The sequence below is a fragment of the Hesperophylax consimilis genome, chromosome 14, assembly GCF_061612785.1.
Source record: "Hesperophylax consimilis isolate HC1 chromosome 14, BYU_Hcon_1.0, whole genome shotgun sequence".
NCBI classification, from domain to species: Eukaryota; Metazoa; Arthropoda; class Insecta; order Trichoptera; family Limnephilidae; genus Hesperophylax; species Hesperophylax consimilis.
In genome coordinates, this window is record NC_142849.1 from 26,785,432 (window position 1) to 26,801,850 (window position 16,419).

Here is a 16,419-nt window from a genome sequence, read left to right on the forward strand (position 1 = left end):
TTAACAGGTTTAATTGAAATGGTTAATGATTTGAGAAGACAATGCATTTCAATTGAAGTTAAATTTTAAAGCATTAAAATCTTTCTTAAGAACCTTAAAAAAATGTTTCCATTTTTGCCGCGGCAGTTGTCATTGACTAAGAAAAGACGCACAGAGCTTTTAGGATCCTTCATGAAGAATTTCAAAGCTCCGGTGTCCCTGCTTAGCTTTAAAATGAATGATTTTGGGCTTACCATTAAACATCTGCCAGAAAAACATTGTCTTGTCAAGCGGTGTATTGTGGTTTAGAAGAGGACATTGTGGTTTAGAAGACGACATTGTGGTTTAGAAGAGGACATTGTGGTTTAGAAGAGGACATTGTGGTTTAGAAGAGGACATTGTGGTTTAGAGGAGGACATTGTGGTTTAGAAGAGGACAAGGACAAAATTTGAACCACAAGAATTAGATAAGGGTAACTGTTGAATGCCTCATTTCTTTTTATCATCCTTCTGAGGGATTTTTCTTCCAGCAGATGACCGGCTCGAATCGCTTTGATGACCTCCTTCTGTGGAATCTTTCTTCTCAGTCTCTGGCTGCTCTACTGCAAGGCTATCCATCTGAAATCAAACGCGGAGTGGTTGATACTTCAAGCATCACCCTGGAGAGAGATCACGGCTGTGTGATGACCAGATCTGAATAGCCAGGTGACTTCCCCACCTTCCACTTTCCCATTTCTACTCGCCTTTACTTCTAGCCACCCATCGTACTCCGATTCGGAGTACCAATGCCATAGTCCCACTAGCTTCAGACGGTCGGAAGCAGTTGGAACTCTTGTGCGGTTTTCACATTTAAAAAATCAGATGAAACGAGTGAAGATTGGAAATATCGTTAATACTTATTGCAAAGATTATTTCAAACATAGAACAAAGAAGAACACAAGAATTCCATTAGTGATCCAAAGTGTGACAATTCTTCGCTTAATTTTCAATTTCAGAAATTAGGTCTCTCGGTGCAAATTAAAAAGTAAATGAAATGGTCAATACGATGTCAGGCAATGTAATAGAGACAGAGTACGCAATGTCGGTTGGCTGTTTTGATCTAATAGTCAAAAGCTACTATGTCAGTGGCGACTTTGGTTTTCATATAAACCTACATGGAAGGCATTTATATTTGATTGTCTATTGTGATTGCAAAGGTTATTAGAAATATTGCAACAGTTAGTTCAAACATTCAAAGATTACAATAAAGATTGCAAAGATTATTACAAATGTTGTTGAAAAGATTACCAAAGTTAAAGTTCAAAATTCAAAAGTTCAAATATTGCTAAGGTTATTGCAAAGATTGAAAAAAATATTGCAAACGTTGCAAAGATTAGCAAAGGTTGCAAAAATCATTGCAAAGATATTATTTTATTTTATTGTAAGAGATTGAAGCCAATAGGTACCTACATCGTTCAAAGCTGCCCATCGGCCCTCTTGCATCTGGCACCTACAGAAAACCCATTGATTTGATGGTTCTGGAGTCACTGCAGCCACCCGGCTGTTTGTCCAGTCAGTTTGAGAAGATTTTGGATTCTGTCGTTGACACTCTGAGATCTGTATGTGCATGTAGTCCGCCTTGGGGTGTGCCCAGGCGCTGTGCTGCGGCAGGTTGGTGTCGATGTGAGATTTGTAGGTGCTGGGAATATCCATTCTCGGGACTTTGGGGTTTTCCCTTTTCTCTGGCTGAGGTGGGTTTGGATTTTCAGGAGTCTTTTTTACGGCATTTCTGGTTTGGTGTGTTTTGGACTCCCCCTTTCTTGGCCTTCCTCTTCCTTTACTTCCTGACCTTCTTCCTACCGATCTTCTGGCTGAAATTCTTCTTATTGATATCCTTTCTGATCTCCGTACTGGTGGTCGTCTACTTCTCAACCTTCTTCCTCCTATCATTCTTCTTGCTGAAACTCGCCTGAATGACACTCTCCTCCTTGGTCTCCTTCTTCTTGACCTTCTGCGACGGGATCTTCGGGCTCCTCTCCTCTTCTGAAATAAAAAAAATATCATTTAGTAAAATAGATTAATGGGAATGGTCGCAGTTGAAAGGTTTTACGGCAACATAACCACATTATTGGAGTGTTAAAACAGTACACAACACCTTGTAAAAATCGCAAGTGCGTCCCATTGTTGAATTTGACAGCCATCTCTGGTCTGGAGCCCAAAAACACCTGAAAAAACCCTTGACTGTGTTCAGAAAGGGGCGGTCCGTTTGATAGATTATCCTATCTTAATGAAGGATTGCAATTTTTGATTGAAGATTCACCGAGGAACTAGCGTCAATCATCTCTTCGTCACTGGTGCATAGTCGGAAAATACGCAAAACGCGCGCACCGTATATGTACATGGTTAACATCTGCAACACAAGAACTGAGTCACTTCTACGATACTTTCTTGAGTTCAACAGTGCGGCTGTGGAACGATTTACCGGTCTCTGTGTTTTCTCCCTCTCACAACATAGGTCCCTTCAGGACCCATATTGACTCGTTCCTCTCCTCAAATATACCCCCCTCTCATACAGCATCAAGTTTCGCCTATATCCCTCACCCATAATACTGAAAATTGCAATGACTAATGCAACGACAGTCATTGCGATTTGGTTCCAGCTTGACAACAGTCAGCACGCTTCGATATACATATAGGTATATAGAGACTTTTTTTTGTAAAAACACTAGTACATGCATAATACTTAAACCATCAGAAGCATGGACAATATTCACAGGGCCGCCAATATAATCATCTCTCCAAGAATACATACAAATTAAACATTAGACAAATTTCGGCGAGACGACGGGTAATTTTTCGTTCGTAGATGGCCCACAACGTTTATGGAAAATCGAAACCCAGGGATTCAATTCTCCAGTACCGATCAAGAGTCATTCGTTGTGCGCCATCTAAGAACGAAAAATTACCCGTCGTCTCAGCAAACTCGTCGAATGCATAAACAAACCACTCACGTCGAATGTTTTATGTTTGTATATATTCTTGAATACATACAAAATTGGTTGAAGAGATGATTATATTGGCAGCCCTGTGATTGTTTCTGATGTTTTTCAAGTTTATATGGTGAGGATTTTAAATGTCAAAAACAAAACGTCACTGCGTCATTTTTTACTTTTTTACTATTTCAGTTTTTAGCTCTGTTAAGCCTTAATACCTGACAAAGTCTTCGTCTGTCAAATTAGCGAAAGAATTGAGCCTCTGGCGAATCGTTATTATTGGTCTCAAAGCAGCAGCTTTAGATGGCTCTACATTATATATATGGTATCACTCCTCCAGCGTTTGAGGGTCCCATATGACCGGGTGTCCATATCTTATAAAAAAAAAATTAAAAATTTCTATCATGCAACACATGTTTTTTTTAGACTAAAATCCTTAAAAGAGCCAAAATGAATAATTCATATTTCTCGCCACTATCGTAAAAATCTGTGTAACGGTTCATGTAATAAAAAATTATTTCTTTTTTTTTATTACACGAACGAGATAAAAATGAAGGTACAGTTTGGAAAAATATCGAGTTCTCTAAATTTTTCTATGATTGTGGTAAAAAATTAAGTTAATATGTGGTAAGCGTTTTTGACAACATTTTTCACGTTTGATATCAAAATATCATTATTTAGAAATATTAATGTTTATTTTAAATACATACACCGGAATGATAATTTTATCTAGTTTCTTATGCAGTATTTTTTTACGATTTTTTTTTAAATAACATGTATAGAACGTATTTGAAATACATAAAAAACATTTTTCAGTAAACTGAACAAATGTGATGAAAGTACATGAAAGTGAAGGGTTAAAAAATCTTAGATCAGAATAAAATAGACTAGATTTTGACATTTGCCAAAGACAAATCGGTGTCGACTGGTTTGACCACTCGTTGTCCGAATAGAATGACTTTTGACATTTGGCGTCTAAGTATGTACCGTTGACGAGAATAAGAAAGTCGACCAATACTGTCGATGGCGATTAGGAGCGGCCTGGATTGGAGAATTGGTCTCCTGATCTATTATATTAATGATATTTTTGAAAGATTGGCATTGTTTATATTTTATTTTTATTTCGAATAAAACTGATGGATTGACATTTGTTTGTGTTTAAAAATAAATCATTTACCAATTATATACTCAATCCAAGTTGTTTTGTAAAATAAAAATATCTCCTTTTGTTTATTTTATCTATGAGAGAAGGCATATTGCTAGGTGTTACCTTGCCGTGTCCACAGAAGGGGCATAACTGCGTGATGCGGTGCCTGCGTTGTACGCGCCGGCGGCTACCACGTCGTGTCCTCGCTTGCAGAATCCCCGGGATGCGGCAGACGATGGTACGCTCGGCGGGCATTGCAAAATACACGTCCGAAACGAGCTAACGGATTTTCCTGGAAACAGATACAGAATAACTATGTCTTATGGTATTCTCTATCAAACCGTCTTCACAGAGGCAGGGGTCACGGCTAACCAACGGCCTGCCACCGGGGATGGTGTGAAGTAGTGTTGAGTACCTCATACAAGATGCACTACAAATGTCCCATACTGAAACGTTAAATATCCCGCCATCTCATGAACTACGTTTGTCCCAACGTTTTTTCTTTGTATTACTACAAAAGAGGTGGTAAGGTGGTTGGTAAATTGGCACTATGTACATCACAAAATTTCCTGTATGCGATATTTTTGTATTTGACCCTTGGCCAGCCCTATGAGGGTGCAATTGTCAAGACGCCAAAGGGTTGTTGATACCTAACACCTAATAATGCTAAAACATCGCCATTATAATATTTTTTTTACAAAAACGGCGCTACATAAATCATCCGAATGTTATTAATTACAGTAATCATCTACCTAGGCGTCTACTAGTTTTGACAAGGATGTCAACATTTCACTGGCATGTGAGCCGTACAGCATGGGACTTTAATAATATTTTGGACATTTACATATAGTGCATCTTGAATGAGGGACCTTAAACACCACAAAATGTATTATTACTCTTGTAATGGAGATGGGGCATTTCAGAATTTATGTACCTCTTACAAACTCATTCTGATATCGTGACCTACTCAACACTAGTGCGAAGGGCACGAAGGACCACTTCTATGTGGTGCGCCATGAGTGTACATGCTATTCTTGTGCTGTACGTCAGTTGGATTTCCGTGGTAACCAGGAATATTATTAAAATGTTCAATATTACAAAAGGATATCAGAACACATTCAAGCGTGCGTACTCTGTCACTCTGGAAAATCGTCGACAAATTACCAAGCATTTAATTAAAACCGGCCATTACTTTGGAGTGTTCCTGAAATCCTGGGAAGATAAATTGCCTTTTATTGCATATTGCTGAACAATATAAATTATCTTGCAGGGCAAGGTGTTGGCTGTTAATATTGCCCTGTCCCGTCAAACTTGGTGTAATGTATGACAAATTTACAATCAATTTGGGAGGAGGGTTTAAGTACCGCCGCCCCGGGAACCATTTATTGGATAACCAACGCTCTGCCACAGGTCACCCCAAGTGGTTTACTACGTTTGGTGATTTAGCAGGGGTGCCCGGGTTCAGATCGGGAGAGGCTGGTTTGGGGAGACCCTTTGACCTCTCCAAGTGGTCCCTCGACCCATCGCCTTGCGCTGCAGCGGAAGGGATATATTTGTATATCACTCCTGGACAAACTGATCCCTAGATTCCTACCCACCCGTCATACATTTTTTTTCTTTCCAGAACATAATTTTCTTAAAAAGACCCTCCACACAGCATCATCAAAGATGACATAGGCCGTGAGGCAAATTATTTTCCAGAGGGTCTCCTGCGTGGGATAAATGTAAAAAAAAAACAATTCAAAAATCTCCAGTAAAAACTTGGTATATACTGAGAAAATGGCGACAGTTTTAGTAGTGGGTAAGTGTCGAACAGAGACAAACACACGCATATAATTATATATTTGACATAATATCAGTAGGCGAGCGAACTCAACTTGGCTCTGAGGGCCTACTCCCATGCGTACAAAAAGCCATTGGTGCATAGTCACAAAACAAGATTTACTGTAAAAAAAGGCCTAAAAATTCCACTAATATCAAATAAGTATGGTAGCAGAACACTTGACTATTTGATACCAGTGATTTATAACAAATTTAACGAAAACTTTAACTTAAAAAATAATGAGGAACCCTGCCCTAAACTGACAAAAAAGTGGTTAATAAATGAACAAAACGTTTATCTATCCTAAACATTATATTTGGTATTAATATTTAAACTTAAGCTAATGTATATTATGTTATAACATTAAATGGTAGAACCTACAGACAAGCTGATTGTCACAGCTTTGTGGGACTACCCATATCTTATATTGTATTAAATGTTATTATATTCAATTTAATAAAAAAAAATTAAAAAATAATAAAAAAAACTCAACAGCAAGGCACGGTAATATTTTCACGAGAATAGGCGAATCTTTCCTGAAAATATGGAGAACTTGACAATACCTTGCCGGCAAGTAATTTCCAAACTTGCTTGTTTACTAGAGCATCAACGGTGAAAGCAGAATTTTAAATATTTGCATTATGTATGATGATGGATGATGGATGGCGATGTACTACGTCGTGTAATATTTTAAATTGAGCTGCTATCAATAATAACCCTTACGTAGATGGCGACAAGGTTTAAATTCCCGCTTAACACCATCCGCCTGTTTTGATTTATTCAAGAAAAAACATGGCCAAAAACTGCCTTTTATTTTATTTTGTGGATGTTCAGGCATAAATATTTAATTTTTTTTCGATCATTTTATAACTAACTTAATTTGCCACATTATACAATAAAATCATAACCGAAAATGGGTTCGTAAGTAGGAGATTTTGAACTTTAAAGCAGTTTTCATAGGCCTTTTACATTACTTTTTTTCTGGGCTAATAAAAAGACTTATCTAAAAAATAATCGATTATTTCAAAGGCCAAGATGTATTCTACTCGCAGTATTTAATTAAAGCATCTTTCTAGGCGACCAAATTTTCAAACCAAAAACAGATGATTTTGCATTACTACGTATGGCATCGCCTTGAGATTTGTAGCGAAAACCTATAGAAAATTAATGTTAACGTAAGTTATAAATGAATTCACTAACCTTTGAATTACGCGGCAAATAAAATGAATATTTATAAAATATATAAAAAAAAAACTGATCAAAAATACGTTTGAAAATTGTAAAAAACTTAACTAAACAAAAAAAGGTTGTCGTCAGCAATCTTGTCATATTCTTTTCTTATATTTTGAAAAAAATCATCGCACTGAGTAAGTTCTTTCTTGGGAAGTATGAAAAATAATTATTGTATGTAGGTGCCTACCCTCTTACTATGTTGTCATCAGAGATGTGCTTTATTTCAAATAAATCCATTTCAAATGGAAATGCAAAATGGGTATTTTCACAGACATATGAATATATAGACTAAAAATTAAAGGTGAGGGGTAAAATCAACTGTTGAAGAACGAAGGGGGTAAAGCTGACTGTGATTCGTCAACAAATCAATCTGACAGTATATAGGCATCTCGCATTATAATATCACCATTTAGTTCTTAAAAGTAAAATCTGCTTTTGAATGAATAGACATTTTTACATGGGAGCGCAAATTACTCGCCACGTTATGAACAAATATGCGAAGTCCGAATTCGGCAAAAAAAAATTCTTCTATTTTCAGAGTTGAATATTTTGTTTACGTATTTAGTTAAGACACTTTTATACTTTTGTTACTTCCCAGTAACAACGATGCGCACACTTGAGAATCGCTACATTCGACCAATGTTGGCTCGATGTGATAGTATATGTTTCTACAACTGATTCATATTATACGATGTGAATAAGCTTAAAATGATGCTTACATATGGAATGTAATACGACAATTGGGTTTATTCTCTTTTTCACATCTATTTTTACAAGTTTTCATATCACAAGCCACTATTTTGCCGTGTTATTTCGTAAAATGCCTCGACCATAGCTCGACGCTAGTTCGAACAAGAATGATGACGTCACATTCTCAAGATTCACGGGAAGCCATACGCGAGCCCAGCCGGCTCCAATGGAACCGGTATGGGGAGTGGGGAATAATACGCTTTTAATCACTTAGGGCAGGTCTACTAATATTCATATGTCTATGGGTATTTTCCATTTTGCATTTTAAATGCTTTTCTAAAAACCATTTTGCATTTCTCATTTTAAATGCTTTTCTCAATGCATTTTCCATTTTTAATGCTTTTTTGCAACATTCTTCCTACTATCTCCACTCATCTTTTTTTCATAATCCCCAAATATCAGTCATTCCTCAACCTCGCTATGAGAGATAATTTACATTTATCAACAAGTTTGCTACCTGGTAGGAGCCCTGGCAATTGAGTGATACCATTACAAAAAATAATGATTCAAATACTGAACATGGGGGCATGACGCTGTAATATTAAATGTTAGATAGCAGTTTCTATGTTTTTACGTTGGCAACATTATTCCCGTGCAAATTTTTTGTGGTTTCATAATCTGTAGTCGTGGTGTTTTTGGATTTACCATCATGTAATATGTTTGTTCTACATTAATGTCCATTATGAAATGACAAAATTGTTTAAAAATTCTATAATTATTTTATTTGTTTGACCTGAGAAACCATTTTGCATTTTCAATGCATTTTGAAAATAGGTATTTTGCATTTTGCATTTGAAATTTTGCAAATGCTTTTCTAAAAACCATTTTGCATTTTGCATTTTCAAATGGAAAAGTTTTGACCCATTTCCATTTTGCATTTCAAATGGTTTTGGGTACCCATTTTGCACATCTCTGGTTGTCATATTATGCTATGTATAAACAGGACAACATTTCCGCGAGCCGAGACGTGAATTATGGGAAAGGAACGTAGCAACCGGAAACGATGCGAAACGCCGCTAAGACGGTCAATTCAATAAAATATTATGTGTTTACGGCATTGACAATAAGGTGTTCATTTTGTGACTTTAAAAATGGCTTTTTCAAATACATCTATTTGAATTCCACTTTTGTATATGAATTAATGTAAATCTGGAAACGGAAATGAACCCACTTCCCGACATCCGGTCGAGCTGAAACTCGTTAGATAAACTCGTAGTCGATGACAATGCATTCTATCAACTTTTGGTGGCAATCACGTACACACGCGGACATAAATGAAATAAATGTTGATCCTACTTTTTTTAAAGTTGCAGAAGACATTATAAAACAGAAATGTTATAGAAATTAGATCCCCATGTCGTATGTGTGGTAAAATCATGTATGATCGTTTGATAAATGTGATAAAAAAGGGACGCTTAGATGGTTTGGGCACATAGAGCGAATGAACGAGGAAAGGAGTGTAATGAGAATATATGAAGCGAATGTGGATTGTAGAAGAAGTCAATAACGCCCGAGAAAGACATGGCACGATCATGTGAACCAAATACTTGAGTCGGGCCATTTCAAGAGTCGGAATAACAGAAGGGTGTTTAAGAGACGATGTATGAAGCAAGGCGTCTGTGCCTAGATAGAGTTTTTCTTTCTGCCTATCTGCCTACCCCTGCGCGAAAACGACGTGATGATTACTCAGTTTTTTTTTTCATAATTATAATTATTTTCAAAGTTTTAATTTTTAAGGCCTGTCAAAACGCACCGAACCTATGGAGTCTTGGGTGAAGAATGATTGGGCATGACGTCATGGTGAGTGAATTTAGTAATTTGATATATTGAGTACCCAAAGTTCGTCAATGGTTAGATTGAGTATCTGGATTGAATACTGGAATTTTGTCATTTGATAGATAATATATCTGGATTGAGTACCGAAAGTTTGTCATTGGTTAGATTGAGTATCTGGATTGAATAGTGGAATTTTGTCATTTGATAGATAATATATCTGGATTGAGTACCGAAAGTTTGTCATTGGTTAGATTGAGTATCTGGATTGAATAGTGGAATTTTGTCATTTGATAGATAATATATCTGGATTAAGTACCGAAAGTTTGCCATTGGTTAGATTGAGTATCTGGATTGAATAGTGGAATTTTGTCATTTGATAGATAATATATCTGGATTGAGTACCGAAAGTTTGTCATTGGTTAGATTGAGTATCTGGATTGAATAGTGGAATTTTGTCATTTGATAGATAATATATCTGGATTGAGTACCGAAAGTTTGTCATTGGTTAGATTGAGTATCTGGATTGAATAGTGGAATTTTGTCATTTGATATGTTGAGTACTGATATTTTGTCACTTGATAAATTGAGTAAAGGATTTTTTTCATTTGATAGATTACGTATATGGATTGAGTAGGTATTGGAATTTTGTCATTTGATATATATCTGGATTGAGTACTGAAAGTTTGTAGTTAGATAGATTTAGTATCTTGGTAGAGCACTGGAATTTTGTCATTTGTTAGATTATATATCTCGATTGAGTACTGAAAGTTTGTAATTTATTAGATTGAGTATCTGGATTGAGTACTGGTGTAGTTTGATAGATTGAGTATCATGGTAGAGAACTGGAATTTGTCATTTGATAGATTGAGTATCATGGTAGAGTACTGGAATTTGTCATTTGATAGATTTAGTATCATGGTGGAGCACTGGAATTTTGTCATTTGTTAGATTATGTATCTTGATTGAGTACTGAAAGTTTGTAATTTGTTAGATTGAGTATCTGTATTGAGTACTGGTGTAGTTTGATAGATTGAGTATCATGGTAGAGCACTGGAATTTTGTCATTTGTTAGATTATATATCTTGTTTGAGTACTGAAAGTTTGTAATTTGTTAGATTGAGTATCTGGATTGAGTACTGGTGTAGTTTGATAGATTGAGTATCATGGTAGAGCACTGGAATTTTGTCATTTGATTTATTGAGTAGGTATTAGAAATTTTTATTATTTTATAAATGATTTTTTTATGTTGTTCTAGTATAAAGTACTTGGATATTTTGGAAAGAGCCGTTTTTGTGAAAAATCAACTTGAGGGCGATTTCATTTACCTAATCTGACAGTTAACTATCAATTCGATTCAAAATCAATATGTGGCTGTTCCATTAAAAAAAATACACTTTTCATGATTTACGAAAAATACTTCAAATTCTGAAGAAGCATAAATTTAACTAAATGCCTTAGAAATCCTCCCTAAGTCGACTTTTTTTAACCATCGTTGAGATCATTAATAAAGTTGCATTATGTAGGTACATAGGCATGCGTGATAAGATGAATAGTTACTCACTCAATTATACTCGTACATTATTATTACGATTGGTTTATGTTTTCACATAACCTAAAAAATCATGCAATTTGTGCATTTAATATTTTAATAATGTAAGTACTTACTGCTGACATTGACAAGTTTACAATAAAAATAAAATATGACAATGATATTGTTTCTGTAGTCATACAATCTGGTTCGCAACTAAACACTCATGTTCAATTTCTGCCACGTTATCCAGAGCCGTTACGTATTTTTAAGTGACGTGGGCAAACTTTTAGAGGGGCACTTAGGACATCGTAAAATAATTATTTATGTTGATAACTATACATGATTATATTATGTAACTCTGGTTCGTAGCAAATACAACATGATAAAATACCAAAACTTATTTGAATCTCTTCAAAGGGCCTTCACTGAGATAATATACTACAAAACGGGAACTACTACAGGCGTAAAATAACAGACTTGCCATGCTTGTTGTAAGGAATCTAGCAAATATCAGAACATAGAAATCTATAGAAAAATATATTTATATTAGGGTGGCAGAGTTTTACTACAGATATATTTTTCCGATTTGTAGCTTGTATCTTTGATTATTAAACAAAGAAAATGTGTCATTCGTTTATTTATTTGTACTTTTAAATAGTTACCTATGTCGTAATACAATCCTTTTTTTTCTTTTTTTTTCGCTTTATTTTTTTTAAATATTTTTTTAGTGTGAATTAATCACATTATAGAAATTCAAATTATGTATGGCCATTAATTATTTTTCTTTGATTATAAATAAAGTATTGAAATAAATCATTTATTTTAATGAGAATATATTTAACCCATTCTAAATTTTCCTATGCCTATACGGTATATCAAATTCCGCTGTATGCAAATGCTTTATGCTCTTTATAATAATACTTATGCTCTTTAAAAAACCACACTTGATTTTAACTTCTATATCGAGTATTTACAATTAAGCCTTTTTTTTTTTATATTTACTCCACACAGGAGGCCCTGAAGAAAATAATTTCCCTCAGGGCCTATGTCATCTTTGGGGATGCTGTGTGGAGGGTCTTTTTGTGGAGAGGAAGGAGTGAACATGGGTCTTGAAGAGTCCCATGTTGTAGGAGGGAGGAAACACAGAGGCCGGCAGTTCGTTCCACAGCCGAGCTGTTGAACTTAAGAACGAATCGTAGAAGCGACCCGTTCTCATGTGACAAGTGTCAACTGTGTACAAATGTTGGGCGCGCGTTTGGCGTGTATCCCGACTACGCACCGGTGCCGAAGGGATCAATGACGCTAGTTCCTCAGAGCATCTTCCATTGTAATACCGATAGAACAAGGACAGCATACCTACCTGACGCCTGTGCTCTAAAGATTGCAGTCCGTTTGTTAAGATTGGGGAATCTATCAAACGGACCGCCCGTTTCTGCACAGAGTCAAGGGTTTTTTTCAGGTATTTAGGGGCTCCAGACCAGAGATGGCTGCCAAATTCGACCGTAGGGCGCACTTGCGATTTGTACAGGGTGAGCAGTTGTGTACTATTAAAGTATCTGCGGGCCCTGTACAGTACGCCCAGCTTCTGAGAGGCCAACTTTACTCTGGCTTCGATGGAGCCCCCGTACCTGAGCTGGTCACTTATAGTTACACCAAGCATATCAATGGAAGGCCTGTTCGGAAGATTGCTTCCGTTGAAGGAGACTATATTATCATTTGGATCCCTTTTAGACGTAATCAGACAGGATTGGGTCTTTGAAACATTAAATTCGACGAGATTATTTTTACCCCAGGAGGAAATACTCTCGAGATAACCGTCCATTCTCTGCTTCAAAGCCCTCCGAGCCGTTGGAGTTTGTGTGCCCTTTGGGGGCTTGTCAAACAAAAAGCTATCATGAACTGTACTGTCATCCGCGTAACAATGAATCGGTGCACATGTCAAAAGGTCATTGATGTGCAACAAAAACAAAGTCGGAGACAGAACCGATCCCTGTGGGACGCCAGCATTTATAGAGTGCGAGGAAGAGGTGAAACCGTCAGCAACCGCCTGAATCGACCTATCCCTTAAAAAGTCAGCAATCCACGTACACAGGGATGCGGGAAGTCCGTAAGAATGCAATTTGTTGACAAGTCCTCGGTGCCAGACCCGGTCAAAGGCCTTGGATATGTCTAGTGCGACCGTTTGGGTCTCACCGTGACGTTCCAGGCACCGCCCCCAAACATGCGTCACATACGCGAGAAGATCACCGCACGAGCGGTTCCGCCGGAATCCGTATTATCCGTATAAGCCTGTGTTGTCTGTTTCTTTTTTTGTTTCTTCTTGTTTGTTCTACCTAACCTCACTTATCTATTTGTGTACTGTTTTGTATGTGAAACTTACAATTATGATAATTTTCTATTTTTGTACTCTTTCGTTTATGAAACTTATAATGTTGATATCAAAATACCAATGTTATATTGTACCTATTAACTCTCACCTATGTATTGTAAGTTCCTCCCGTCCTGCAATTAGTTTTTTGACTCAACGGGATTGCTCTAGCAAGAAATAAAAATAATAAAAAATACTGAAAGATATTAAAATTTTGATCACAAACAAAAGTTTAAAGTCGCTTCCCGATGGTTTTTGTCTTGTAAATTGTAATTACTTCTTTGCACAAAACTAAAAACATATTTAATTAGACAAAGATTTTTTTTTGTCACTTCAATTTTTTCGTTTACTTATCAAATTATTTATTTAAAAATTTGCAAACCTTGCAATATTTTTCAAATGCTAACTATTTTTTTGATATATAAATATTTCTTCCGGGGTTTCATAGAATTATATCAAAATTTTCGGGAGCGTTTATGGTAAGTTTTAATGCAAATTAACTTTCTAACACTATAAAAATTATATTTCTCACCGTAATTCAAAATGAGATAGCGTAACTTTTACGAGACCGTGTCAGGCTGAGATATATATCTCCCAAAAAAAGCTCTCTGGATGTTCGTTGTCTGTGAAGAATATATCCCAAAATTGCCCAAATGGTTAAGTAGATACGAGAATTTGTTTAACAGCGTGAATGTTGGTTAATTAAATTGCGCGTTTTGTTTTCTAAGCAAAACGTGTTGCAGGAAATCAAGACGTTTATATAAATATCTTAGCGCCAATTATAACGAAATCTACATATTTTTTTATCCGTATGATGGATGCTTGCCGTTTGTACCCTCGTACGTAATACGATGATTACATTGCCGATTATGATATATAGATAGAGTTAATAATTATAATAACGACCCTGTTTTTAACAACGTTTTATTGTTCAGACACTAATCAGTCCTTCATCAGAGGATGGGATTTTTTAATTAGGTGAAATATAAGCCATATAACACGCTATCCCGAGTATTATAAAAAGCTAGCCGGTGGCCTACGAATATTCAGTAGTGATCTTCCGTTGAAGTCTAATATATCTAGTAATATACTCCAAGTTAATTACCTTTCATACTAAGATGAGGGTTACATTCCTGTTCTGCATGCTGGCAACCATCGTCCTGTGCTTGGTCCAGTTTGGAACCGCTCAGAGCACCGATCCTCCGGCGATGAAGAGAGTAAGTTTTCCAAAAAAGTTAAATGTGTTCGTGTGGGAATTTGTGGCGCATATAATTGTGTGTTGTACGTCTAGCAAAGGGACTTGATCCAGAAGCATGGAGCCACGAAAACATAATACTTGTTCACCTAAAAACACTTACGATCTTTTTCGGTTAGGATTTTCATTTTTTCACAAAATTAAACTAGGCCACTCTAAATAGCGTTAAATCTGGACTATTGATTTAAGTGTCGTAGGTATTTAATTTTTATGTTTTTTTGTAAGAATGAAGTTACGTGAATAAAATCTAATAACTGGTTTCGATAAAAAAAGTTTAAGTGGGAAAATTCTACATCACATTTTGAATCGATTTTATGGGAATTTTCGTTTTAGAATATTTAACTAATTCGAGTCCGAAGTTGGATTTAATCAAAATATTCTGTAGCTACAGGATCAGCAGTTCATTGTATTATAAAATGTTGCAGCAAAGACTGGCTCCAATACATTACTTTTTTCACAAAGTTTTCGTAAAAATTTGAAATAGGTTTTGAATAAATCGATTGTTCAGTCGAGAAAAACAAGGTTGTTGGGGTTCTCTGTGTGATGTAGATTTACCTACCAGTTTTCCGCTTAGTTTCCGGACACCGTGTATATTAACATGATATTAAATGTTGTTGATTTTTTGAAGTGAAACTTCTTTAGGCGCGTAATGGATTTTCGATGGACGGAGTAAAACCGAGTCAGGATCGACACGAAAATGCGGGTACCCCCACCACCGCTCACCGTTCACTGTCCCTCTCTCACCATATGCGCTTGTTGAGGTGGGGGAGCCGCTCACGAACGTTCTCTCTCTTCTCTTCTTTCCTCTCTCTCAGACACCAGCGAACTGCGCCACGCCAAGCATCAGCTGCTTGGTTAGTATACTGCGTCGTGAGTGTAATACGAGTGAAATACGTAATTGATTGTGGTTCATACGGTTTAACAAAAGAAGTTTCACTTCTGTCTTGCGTAGGCTTGACACACCCACTTTTTTTTTAAATTTCGAAGCACCTTCACCACCTGATAATGAGCGGTAGGGTTTTTTTACGGTTTAAAAAAAATAAAGTATTTCGAACTAGTTTGGAACACTCGACCGTAGTCCCCTCTTACCCCGCAATACTAGATTTCGAAATACCCAAAGCAGTAGTGGTTAGCCCAAAATTTTTATTTCCCTAAATTTCAGGGCCGAAATTACTCTAGATTTCAGAATGAGTTTGTATGAGGTATTGTCGATTGATCAATACTGGATTTCCCACAATATTTTTCGGATCCATGAGATGGGACGGGGGGGTTCTAGAGAATTTTCAAAAAGCATAATTCCCACATTATTTTTTTATATTTTTTGACCGGTCAGTGGTTGAGTGGGCATAGCGCTTGGGTCTCACCCGAGCGTCGCGTGTTCGATTCCTCGGCTGGCTAAGTCCTCCATCACAACACAAGCAACATTTTCGGCTTTCTGTGGTGGTAGTAGGAGATTTTCAAACATTGTTGGGTTATTCGTAACCCGGGAATGTTTGTCTTTCTTTTTAAAAAAAAAAAAAATATATATTTTTTTTTCCTTTTCCCTAAAAAATATTTTTCTCCCCTAAATGTAGGGAAATTTCCCTA